Here is a 13,460-nt window from a genome sequence, read left to right on the forward strand (position 1 = left end):
CCGTCGTTGATGAGTCAGGAAACTTTTGAAAAACTGTGGGTTAAATCAGCTGCACGACCCAAGCTGGTCCCTACACCAAGGAATAGATACCTGTTCTTGGCAGAGCGGATGTGCAGGTATCTCATGGGGGCGAGATGCACGGTTTACCTTTGTGGGTCATTGCAGGCGATGGGCCGACGCTTCTCAGCAGGAGATGGATGGGAAAGGTCCGTGGGAGCTGGGAAGACTTCACTCCTCCACAGACCGCTGTCTCCCGGGTCCCCAAAGAGCAGGAGAAGAAATAAGCAGTTCATCAGCAGTCTCAACTCCACAGGCCACAGCAACCCTGCAGCCCCAACCCTGGAAGAGCAGCTTTTCAACCCGGCTGCAGGAGCGGCGGCAGGTGCTGGAGCAGGAGCAGAGGCCACAGGAGAGGCGGCAGGTGCTGGAGCAGGAGCAGAGGCCACAGGAGAGGCGGCAGGTGCTGGAGCAGGAGCAGAGGCCACAGGAGAGGCGGCAGGTGCTGGAGCAGGAGCAGAGGCCACAGGAGAGGCGGCAGGTGCTGGAGCAGGAGCAGAGGCCACAGGAGAGGCGGCACCAGCGTCAGGAACGGAGGCTGCAGTGGCGGCGGAGGCTCCGGAGGCGGCAGGTACGACTCGGGAGAAAGCAATTTCTCGGACAGATGCAGGAGCCAGAACAGAGTTTACGGCCAGATTCAAGATCATGTTTTAGCTGTTTTCTTTTCTACTTTCTTTGTTATTTCTTCTTTTCCAGAGAGCAAAACGGCAGGCCAGCGAGCTCAAGATGGCGGCAGCAGAGCTCTGCAAAGAACAAAGGCAAGCAGTACAAATAAAATGGCGGCGCCCAAGCCTCGTGGGAACCACAAGGTGGCGTCTTAAAAGGGAAATGCACCCGGGAGTCTTAAAAGGGCCTTACACCATTGGCAGTCCCCACAAAGAGACTTTTGTAAGGCAAGAGCGAGTCTAAATGAGCAATGTGAATGTAGGATGACAGATTTGTGATAAGAATTAATATTTTAATGCTGAATGGTTACTGTGTTTAAAATAATGGATATGAATTACGATTTATGATAAGAGTTAATATTTTAATGCTGAATGGTTACTGTGTTTAAAATTATGGATATGAATTACGATTTATGATAAGAGTTAATATTTTAATGCTGAATGGTTACTGTGTTTAAAATTATGGATATGAATTACGAAAAGAGTTAATACCACGAGGTTCAAGTAAAAGGGATATGGACCCGTGACTAACATGACCAATGGGCTAATGCGATTTTCGATTTAGGTGATTCATGCAATGGTTCAACGGCTGCTAAGGCGACTACTTCATGAGAACAGAAGCAATGCACCAGTTGCGATACCCTGTCTCAGCGCAGCCCATTACCTCCGGCAAAAAGTGGCTGTGTACCGCCACCGTAGCTCACCCAGAGGAGCTAGGATTAAATAACTGTTCAGTGTACCTGCAACCTTTTGACATACTATCTGTACCACATATTATATGTACCATACAAATGTACCATCTATGTATACCTGCTTTCTGTTGGAGGTTATGCTCATGTGCTTTATCCACCATGTAAGGACTGCAAATACCAACACATTTGCACCGGGTCCTCCACATGGGGGAGAAGAGGGAAGTGGATGGTCATGGACTCACACTCACAAATCAACCAGGACGAACAAGGCCGAGGTCACCGGCAATGGCTTTTGGAACTGGGGGGGAGTGAGATATTATGTATTGCCCAGGTACATTAAATGTATAAGTACAATGGTGCACCACAGAGGGCGCTGTGGTGGGAGACCTGAAAGTACCTGCAAGACAGAGTATAAAAGTCTGCCCACCACACCTGAGAGGCACTCTGGAGTCAGACAATAAAGGACTAAGGTCACAGCAGTTACTACAACACCAGACCGTGTGGGGTCAGTGATTTGAGTGCTACATACATCACACTTCCTACCTAAATTGAGCACCTTACTTGAACCACTGCACATGCTATTGAGAAAAGGCAACAACTGGGTGTGGGGCGCATTGCAAGACAGAGCTTTCGAAAAAGCCACCAATCTGGTTTGCTCGAACAAACTGCTGGTACATTATGACCCATGTAAACGTTTAGTTTTGACCTGTGACACATCGTCATATGGAATTGGTTGCATGTTACAACAAGCCAATGAGTCGGGGAAACTTCAACCTGTCGCGTATGCATCCAAAAATTTGTCTAAAGCAGAAAGAGCCTACAGTATGGTAGAAAAAGAAGCTTTAACGTGTGTGTACGATGTTTAAAAGATACATCAGTACCAGTTCGGTCTGAGGTTTGAATTAGAGACCGATCACAAGCCGCTCATTTAGTTGTTTTCCGAGTGCAAAGGTATCAATACCAACGCATCATCCCGCATCCAAAGGTGGGCGCCGACATTATCTGCCTATGATTATTGATTATGTCATTCGCCACAGACCTGGCACAGAGAATTGTGCCGATGCTTTGAGCTGGTTGCCGTTGTCCACACCGGATGTGGAAATGCCACAACCGACAGAATTAATGTTAATCATGGATGCTTTTGGGAGAGAAGGAACCCCTGTCACGGTTCAACAAGTTAAGACCTGGACCAGCCAGGACCAGATATAATCGGTGATAAAGGGTTGCATCCTCAAAGGGGATTGGTCTGCCATACCTAAGCAAATGTGCGAGGCGGCCAACCCGTACATTCGTCGCAAGGACGAACTGTCTATTCAAGCAGATTGCATATTGTGGGGCAATCGAGTTGTAATGCCCAAGAAAGGGAGAGAGAAGTTTGTATGTGAGTTACACATCACACATCCTGGTATAGTGATGATGAAGGCCATCGCCAGGTCCCACATATGGTGGCCAGGAATTGATTCTGAGCTGGAAGCATGCGTGCATCAGTGCAACACCTGCATGCAGCTCAGCAAAGCACCAGCGGAATCGCTGCTAAGTCTGTGGTTATGGCCATCCAAACCTTGGTCCAGGATCCATGTAGATTTTGCAGGTCCCTTCCTGGGGAAGATGTTTTTAGTGGTGGTAGATGCTTATTCGAAGTGGATAGAATGCATAATCATGTCATCCAGCACGTCCACGGCAACCGTAGAGAATCTCAATGTCATGTTCGTGACACATGGTCTGCCTGATACAGTAGTGAACGACAATGGGTCGTGCTTCACCAGTCAGGAGTTTCAGGAGTTTGTAAAACTCAATGCCATAAAACATGTAAGCTCAGCACCATTCAAGCCTGCATCCAATGGGCAAGCAGAACGTGCAGTACAAATTATCAAGCAAAGCATGAGAAGAGTATCCCAAGGGTCACTGCAGACCCGCTTGTCTTGCATACTGCTGAGTTACAGGACAATACCCCACACACTCACAGGGGTCTCGCCTGCTGAACTCATGATGAAAAGAGGCCTTAAGACCAAGTTATCTCTTGTACACCCGGATTTAAGTAATCATGTTGTATACAGAAGACAGAGACAACAAGGGTACCACGATCGTGCAACTGTGTCACGTGAAATTTTTGTTAATGATCCTGTAGATGTGTTGAATTATGGTCAGGATCCCAAATGGATCGCTGGTACGGTCATGGCCAAGGAGGGCAACAGAGTATTTGTTATTAAGCTCAAGAATGGGCAAACTTGCAGGAAACACATGGATCAAACAAAGCTGAAGCACACAGACGAGCCAGAGCAGTCGGACGAAAAAACCGTCGACGACCAACCAACCTACCAGCAGCCTTCAGTGGACTCAAGGGTCATCAGTGAACACGGAATTCCCATCACAGACTTGTTCAATAAAAATGGACTTGCAATTCCTGACATGACCACTGCCACCCCCAACAAGTCAGCCATCCAGCCACCAGCCACAACAGACTCTGCACGTTCACCCAAGGCCGGAATCGAACTGAGACGATCAACCCGGGAGCGGAAAGCACCGGACCGTCTCAACCTGTAAAAGACTGTGATAAGATCTCAGAGGAGGGTATTGTCATGCATGTACATGCTGTTTGTAGCCACCAGATGGTGTTATTGTTGGAGGCCACTGAGCAGCACGCACATGGTACTGCTCTGGTATAAAAGGCCAGCCATTTTGTGAATCAGGCACTTTGGGCCGTAATAAAGCAGGAACACGGTTGAACTTTGTTCAGTTAAACAGTACTCAGTTTGTACCTTTACTGCATACATAACAGTTAAATACTTCAAATTTGGTTCATGGTCAGGGACAGGATGGTTTGACTACGAGTGAGGTAGGTATGGGGATCCAGAAGGTAGCATTGGAGGAGCCTCAGCCCTTGTATTGTCCAACAGGTACGAGGTTCTTGCTCCCTGGGTGGATGAGAGCAGGGACTGCAGGGTGGATGAGCAAACTAACCACAACACCGTGGTACAGGGGGTCATTCAAGTTGGGGGCGTAAAAAGAAATGTAGTAGTGGTAACATAAGAAATAGGAAACATAAGAAATAGGAATAGGCCATTTGACCCCACCGAGCCTGCTCCACCATTCAATAAGATCATGGCTGATCTGATCCTGGCCTCAACTCCACTTCCCCGCCCGTTCCCCGTAACAGTTATTTTCTTTCTCGAAAAGTAACTCGAGATTAAACTGGAACGTCAGACCGATTATTATTTTTTTTTTGTTCTATTTAAAAAAACATTGTTTTTAAGTTTTTACAGGCTAACTACTGCAGAATCTCTGGAGGAATATAGAAAGTTCAGAGGTAAAATTAAAAAGGTTATTAGGAATGCTAAGAGAGAGCAGAAAAATTCTTGACAAATAAAATCAAGGAAAACCCAAAGATATTCTATAAATATATTAAGAGCAAGAGGATAACGAAAGAAAGGGTAGGGCTTATTAGAGACCATGAGGGGAATCTCTGTGTGGAGGCGGAAGATGTTGGTATGGTTCTTAATGAACATTTTGCATCTATTTTCACTAAGGAAAGGTGCAATGCAAATACTGCTATCGAGGAGGAGTGTGAAATTCTGGACGAAATAAACAGTGAGAGAGGATGTATTAAGGGGTTTAGCAGCTTTGAAAGTAGATAAGTCCCCAGACCTGGATGAAATGCATCCCAAGCTGATGAGCGAAGTAAAAGAGGAAATAGCAGAGGCCTTGACCATCATTTTCCAGTCCTCTTTGGATTTGGGCATGGTGCCGGAGGACTGGAGGACTACTAATGTGGTACCCTTGTTTAAGATGAAAGAAAGGGCTAGGCCGAGTAATTACAGGCCTGTCAGCCTAACCTTAATGGTGTGAAAATTATTGGAAAAATTCCTGAAAGACAGGATAAATCTACATTTAGAAAGGCAAGGATTAATTAGGGACAGTCAACATGGATTTGTTAAGAGAAGATCGTGTTTGACTAACCTGATTGAATTTTTCGAGGAGGTAACTAGGAGGGTCGATGAGGGTAGTGCATACGATGTAGTGTATATGGACTTTAGCAAAGCTTTTGATAAGGTCCCACATGGTAGACTGATCAAGAAGGTTGAAGCCCATGGGATCCAGGGCAAATTGGCAAATTGGATCCAAAATTGGCTTAGAGGTAGGAAGCAAAGGGTAATGGTTGATGGATGTTTTGTGACTGGAAGGATGTTTCCAGTGGGGTTCCGCAGGGCTCAGTACTAAGTCCCTTGCTTTTTGTGGTACACATCAATGATCTAGATTTGAATATAGGGAGTATGAATATAGGGAGTATGAATATAGGCAGCAAGCAGTTAGGAAGGCGTTCATTGCAAGAGGATTTGAGTACAGGAGCAAGGATGTCTTACTACAGTTATATAGGGCTTTGGTGACACTACACCTGGAGTATTGTGTGCAGTTTCGGACTCCTTACCTAAGAAAAGATATATTTGCCATAGAGGGAGTGCAGCAAAGGTTCACCAGACTGATTCCTGGGATGGCAGGACTGTTGTATGAGGAGAGATTGGGTCGACTAGGCCTGTATTCATTACAGTTTAGAAGAATAAGAGGGGATCTCATTGAAATGTATAAAATTCTGACTGGGTTGGGTAGACTGGATGCGGGGAGGATGTTTCCCCTGGCTGGCAAGTCTAGAACATGGGGTCACAGTCTCAGGATACGGGGTAGGAAATTTAGGATCGAGATGGGGAGAAATTTTTTCACTCAGAGGATGGTGAACCTGTGGAATTCTCTACCACAGAAGGCTGTGGAAGCCAAGTCATTGAATATATTTAAGAGGGAGATAGATAGATTTCTAGACACAAAAGTCATGAAAGGGTATGGGGAAAAAGCGGGAATATGGTGTTGAGATCGAGGATCAGCTATGATCATATTGAATGGCGGTGCAGACTCGAAGGGCCAAATGGCCTACTACTGCTCCTATTTTCTATGATTAAGAAGTTTGCAGATGACACTAAAATTGGCTGTGTGGTTGTTAATGAAGAGGAAAGTCATGGACTGCAGGAGGATATCAATCTACTGGTCAGGTGGGCAGAACAGTGGCAAATGGAATTTAATTCGGAGAAGTGTGAGGTAATGCACTAGGGGAGGGCTAATAAGCAAAGGGTATACACATTAAATGGTAGGCCACTTAGAAGTGTAGATGAGAAAAGGAACCTTGGAGTGCTTATCCACAGATCCCTGAAAGTAGCAGGCCAGGTGGATAAGGTAGTTAAGAAGGCATACGGAATGCTTGCCTTTATTGGCCGAGGCATAGAGTATAAGAGCAGGGAAATTATGTTTAAATTGTATAATACTCTGGTTAAGCCACAGCTGGAATACTACGTGCAGTTCTGGTCGCCGTATTATAGAAAGGACGTGATTGCACTAGAGAGGGTGTAGCTATGAGGACAGATTGGAACAGAGGAGGCTGAGAGGAGACCTCATTGAGGTGTATAAAATTTTGAGGGGTCTGGATATAGTGGATAGCAAGGGCCTATTTCCCTTGCTGGAGGGGTCAATTACGAGGTGGCATAGTTTTAAGGTGGTTGGTAGAAGGTTCAGAGGGGATTTGAGGGGAAGTTTCTTCACGCAGAGGGTTGTGGGGGTCTGGAACTCACTGCCTAGAAGTGTGGTGGATACAGAAACCCTTACCACATTTAAAAGGTGCTTGGATGGGCACTTGAAGTGCCGTAACGTGCAGGGTTATGGACCTATCTGGGCTAGACTTTCCACTTCACATCGCTGGGCTATCGCCGAGCCGAAAGTTACTATCCAAAAAATGGGCGATGATCCAGCGATCATGAAGGCTGAAACATCGCTAAGGCTGGAACATCGCCCATTTTTTGGGTGCTAGCGAGCAAAGTGGAAAGTCTAGCCCATAGTTTCTAAGTAACCCTTGACACCCTTACCGTTCAAAAATTTGTCTATTTCCATCTTAAATACATTCAATGACTCAGCCTCCACAGCCCTCTGAATTTCAAAGATTCACCACCGTCTGAGGGAAGAAATTCTTTGTGATTTACATTTTAAGTGGGTGACCTCTTATCCTGAAACTCTGCCTCCTAGTTCTAAATTCCCCCTCGAGGAGAAACATCCTCTCTGCATCTACCCTGTCAAGCCCGCTCAGAATCTTATATGTTTCAATAAGATCACCTCTGTCTTCTAAACTCCAATGAGTATAGGCCCAACCTGCTCAACCTTTCTTCATAAGATAACCCCTTTATCTCAGGAATCAACCTCGTGAACCTTCTCTGAACTGCCTCCAATGCAAGTATATCCTTCCTTAAATAAGGAGACCAAAACTGTACGCAGTACTCCAGGTGTGATCTTACTAACGCCCTGTACAGTTGGAGCAGGACTTCCCTACTTTTATACTCCATTCCCTTTGCAATAAAGGCCAACATTCCATTTGCCTTCCTGATTAATTGATGTACCTGCATGCTAACTTGTTGGGTTTTATGCACGGGAACCCCCAGATCTCTCTAAACTACAACATTTTGTAATCGCTCCCATTTAAATAATAATTTGCTTTTTTATTTTTCCTACCAAAGTGGATAACCTCACATTTTCCCACATTATAGTGCATCTGCCAAATTGTTGCCCACTCACTGAATCTATCGATATCCCTTTGTAGATTCTTTGGGCCCAAATTTCCCCAAGAGTTGCCCCGATTTTTTTGGAGTAAGTAGCTTTTTTTGGAGTAACTTAAAACTCACAAATTTCCCCATTTAACTTGCTCCAATGTAAGTCAGTTAGTTAGGTTTTTTTCTAGTTTAGTTTGTTCTCTCCAAAAGGGGGCGTGACAAACCACTTACACCTCTTCTGGCCATAGAAGCAAATTTGGCCAGCTGAAAGTTACTCTAGACTAACTTAGGCCAGTGTATGTGGCCACTTTTGTAGGCACAGAAAAACCTTACCTACATTTAAGAAATCAGCGCAGGTAGCTAGAGATAGGCGGGGGAGAGGGGGGGGCGGGGAAGGGTGAAGGTGAGTTGGAGGATTCCAAAGCACTAAAGACCTTCACAGCATCAGCACAACATTACAACATCTTCAGCACAACAGCTGCACAACAACACCACAAATAAATGAAAATAGACCAGTCCTACCTTGCCGACTGCAGACGCACCGGCCAGCCCTCCCGCCAGGTCTAGGGACGGCAGGCACGCATGACTGTAGAGGTGAGGGATTTTTACTTTTTATAGTTGACCCTAAGTGTTGTGTGGTCCTAATGGAGGATGATTCAGTTTTGATGCAAAATATCTTTTATTGTAAATTTTACAGTGCACTTCAATGATACCAACAACAACAACAGCAGCAACAGGAAAGAAAGTCTGCACCCATCCCTCACCCACATCTCGGGGAAAGTGCACTTCCTCATAGGGTCGATGATGGTGGTGGGGGGGGGAGGTTGGGGGCCCGGCTTGGATCTGACCGGTGGCTGGTGCATGGAGTGAAGTGGGAGTGGCATTTGAGTCTCGGTCTTTGTGCCCTTATTGCAGAAGCCAGCTCCCTCATGGCATCTGCCATCGTCTGCACACCCTCTGAAATGCCCGCCCTGACTTCCCGTCTTAGTGCAGAGATTTCACCCAACAGTGTCGCGACCTCATCACGCACCCCACTGACAGCCGCCACAAGTGATCTTGTGAGGGCATTGGCCTCCTCACCCAATGAAATAACCTGATTAACCTCCGGTGAGGGCCGCCTCTCAGGAGAGACTTGTTGGCTTCTCCTTCCCCTCGCCATGCGTCTGCCTAGTGGCACCCCTCCAGTGCGAGGTGCAGGCTGGGACAGTGGGGGACTGGGTGTCCCAAGATGCATTTCCCGACCGCCACTCGGACCCGCGACCTCGGAAGGTGTGAACAAATGGAAGATTGACAAGGAGCTAATGGAGGGTCCTGGCAGTGTGATGCCCTGTGATATGTCCTGATCCATATCGCAGTCAGCATTCTCCTGAGCGCACATTTCCATGGATCCCACCTCGCCCCACCCGCTTTGGTCTGGAGCGCACGCATCTGGATCCTCAAGATCTTGAGGAATGTCTTCTTCTGCAAAAGAAAATACAACAATCAAATGGTTAGTCAAATCAGGAGGGGGCAGGATGGGTGGCATGAGTAGTCTCAGGCGTTGCAGGCCAGTCAGCAGGTTGATTTGAAGGGCGACTATGCATTTTAATGATTCACCCTCACACTCGCGTGTGGGTCCAGCTTGTGCAGAGCTGATTCTTTTTCTGCCGGTGCGAGTCAGCAAGGCAGCAACCCTCTATTCCAGGGTTGACAGTTGGTGCAGATTTGGCGGACCTCCTCCTGTTCTAGTTCTCTCCCTCTTGTTGTGGGCCAATTTCTTCTGCAAAGATGAAAATATTAATTGTCAGACATGGTGCGCTTCTGATGGGTGGGACACATACAGATGCTCACATTTTCCACTGCAATTCAATTTAAAGATGAAGACATTACTTACACTCACTACTTGACCAACATCCTGCCATTTCTTCTCGCACTGGCTTCCAGATCTTGCGGTGTTGACCCCAGCGGAGAATTCTTCTGTAACGAGATTCCATCTTTTTTTCATTTCCTTGGGTGAGACCTTTGACAGACCACTCTTGCTGATATCCACCTCCAGTAATTTCTCCTCAATAACAGTCAGTAATTTCTCTACTTCTTCATGGAGGAAATTCTTGGTTCGTCTTGCACGCTCTTGCGCCATTCGTCTATTGGACAAACGCAGGTAATGTTCAAAGATCACACTTACACCTGTCTTACACCTATCCAGCACTCCTTTCCACTCCCTCAGCCACACAAAAATCAATATTCAGACCTCACCTTTATATATGCTCCATAACCAATTATTCTGAGGACGCTCTCCCTTTAATTGGCGATTGCCAAGCTTCCTGTTACACTGCGTATGCGCGCAAACTGAACCGTCCATTGCGCATGCGCGCACGCTCAAACAGTCATGTGTGCCCCTGCCGGCACTACACAACACGCTGGGCTCAAGCCCCGCCCTCCTGCAAGCGCCGTCAAAGCTCCGCCCCTCCCCCAACAGTCTCTGCTGTGCGACGCCAATGGATCCGGACGATGAGCGGCCAAATTCAAAGGTAGATTTTTGGCGCTTTTTTTACCCCAGGAAGTTGGCGCACCACATCTAACTATGCCGCTCTAAGCGGCTGGAGAAATTTGGGGCCAATGTGTCATCCTCACAACTTGCTTTCCTACCTATCTTTATATCATGAGTAAATTTGGCTACATTACACTCGGTCCCTTCATCCAATTCATTAATATAAATTGTAAATAGTTGAGGCCCCAGTACTGATCCCTGTGGCACCCCACTAGTTACAGTTTGCCAACCTGAAAATGACCCATTTATTCCAACTCTCTGTTCGGGGTCAGCATAGTCAGTAGAATAGAGTCAGAGTAGGGAAAAATGGTAAAAAGACAAAATTGAATGCACGCAGCATTCATAACAAGACATATGAGTTGACGGCACAAATTGATAGATGAGTTGATGGCGATGCGGACATTGCAATCAGGGAGGAGGAGTGTGAAATATTAGATGATACAAACATAGTGAGAGAGGAAGTATTAAGGGGTTTAGCAGCTTTGAAATTGGATAAATCCCCAGGCCTGAATGAAATGTATCTCAGGCTGTTAAGCGAAGCAAAAGAGGAAATAGCAGAGGCTCTGACCATCATTTTCCAATCCTCTCTGGCTACAGGTGTGGTGCCGGAAGACTGGAGGACTGCTAACATGGTACCTTTTTTAAAAAGGGAGAAAGGGATAGACCGAGTAATTACAAGCCAGTCATCTTAACCTCAGTGGTGGGAAAATTATTGGAAAAAATTCTGAGGGACAGGATAAATCTTCATTTAGAAAGATACAGATTAATCAAGGACAATCAGCATGGATTTGTTAAGGGAAGATCGTGTCTGAGTAAATTGATTGAATTTTTTGAGGAGATAACAAGGAGGATTGGTGAGGGTAGTTCATAAGGTTTGATGGAGCGCATATGGATTTTAGCAAGGCTTTTGATATGGTCCCACGTGGCAGACTGGTCACAAAAGTAAACACCCATGGGATCCAGAGCAAAGTGGCAAGTTGGATCCAAAATTGTCTCAGAGGCAGGAAGCAAAGGGTAAGGGTTGATGGGTGTTTTTGTGACTGGAAGGCTGTTTCCAGTGGGGTTCCACAGGGCTCACTACTAGGTCCCTTGCTTTTTGTCGTATATATCAATGATTTAGACTTGAATGTAGGGGATATGATTATGAAGTTTACAGATGATACTAAAATCGGCTGTGTGGTTGATAATGAAGAAGAAAGCTGTAGACTGCAGGAGGATATCACTGAACTGGTCAGATCGGCAGAATAGTGGCAAATGGAATTCAACCCGGAGAATTGTGAGGTAATGCATTCGGGGAGGGCTTTCAAGGCAAGGGAATATACATTAAATGGTAGGACACTGGGAAGTGTAGAGGAACAAAGGGACCTACAGATCCCTGAAGGTAGCAGGCCAGGTAGATAAGGTGGTTAAGAAGGCATACGGAATACTTGCCTTTATTAGCCAAGGCATAGAATGCAAGTGCACGGAGGTTATGCTTGAACTGTATGAAACACTGGTTAGGCAACAGCTAGAGTACTGTGTGCAGTTTTGGTCACCACATTACAGGATGTGATTGCACTCGAGAGAATACAGAGAAGATTTACAAGGATGTTGCCTGGACTGGAGAATTTTAGCTATGAGGAAAGATTGGATAGAATGGGGTTGTTTTCTTTGGAACAAAGGAGGCTGAGGGGAGACCTTATTGAGGTGTATGACATTATTAGGGGCCTAGATAGAGTGGATAGGATGAACCTATTTCCCTTAGCAGAGGGGTCAACAACCAAGGGGCACAGATATATTGTAATTGGTAGAAGGTTTGGAGGGGACTTGAGGGGAAATTTCTTCACCCAGAGGGTGGTGGGGGTCTGGAACTCACTGCCTAAAAGGGTGGTAGAGGCAGAAAGCCTCACCACATTTAAACAGTACTTGGATGTGCACTTAAAGTGCCGTAACCTACAGGGCTACAGACCAAGAGCTGGAAAGTGGGATTAGGCTGGATAGCTCTTTGTTAGCCACACGGACACGATGGACCGAAATGGGCTCTTTCTGTGCTGTAAATTTCTATGATTCTATGAAATAGAAATACATGGATATGGTCTGATAGCCATTACAGAGACATGGTTGCAAGGTGACCAAGGCTGGGTACTGAATATTCAGGGGTATTTGACGCTTCAGAAGGATAGACAGAAAGGAAAAGGAGGTGGGGTAGCTCGGTTAATAAAGGATGAGATCAGTGTAGTAGTGAGAAATGATATTGGCTCAGAAGATCAAGATGTAGAATCAGTTTGGGTGGAGATAAGAAATAATAAGGGAAAGAAGTCACTGGAGAGAGTAGTCTATAGGCCCCTTAATAATAGCTACACTGTAGGACAGAGTATAAATCGATTAATAATGGTGGCTTGTAAGAAAGGTAGTGCAATAATCATGGGGGATTTTAATCTTCAAATAGAATGGACAAATGGCAAATTTAGCCTTGAGGACAAGTTCATAGAGTCTATCCGGGATGGTTTCTTATAACACTACATTGTGGAACCAACCAGGGGGCAGGCTACTTTAGATCTGATAATGTGTAATGAAATAGGATTAATGAATGATCTCATAGTAAAGGATATTCTAGCAAAAAGTGATCAAAGCATGTTAGAATTTCAAATTCAGTTTGAGGGTGTGAAAGCTAGGTCTCAAACTCGTGTCCTGAACTTAAATAAAGGAAATTACAAAGGTATGAAGACAGAGCTGGAAAAAGTGGACTGGGAAAATAGATTAAAGGCTAAGACGGTAGATAAGCAGTAGCAGACATTTAAGGAGATATTTCATAACTCTCAGCAAAGATACATCCAAGTGAGAAAGAAAGACTCTAAGAGAAGGAATAACCATCTGTGGCTAACTAAGGAAGTTAAGGATGGTATCAAATTGAAAACAAAGGCATATAATGTTGCAAAGATTAGTGGTAGGTCAGAGG

The sequence above is a fragment of the Pristiophorus japonicus genome, chromosome 9 (assembly GCF_044704955.1).
Source record: "Pristiophorus japonicus isolate sPriJap1 chromosome 9, sPriJap1.hap1, whole genome shotgun sequence".
NCBI classification, from domain to species: domain Eukaryota; kingdom Metazoa; phylum Chordata; class Chondrichthyes; family Pristiophoridae; genus Pristiophorus; species Pristiophorus japonicus.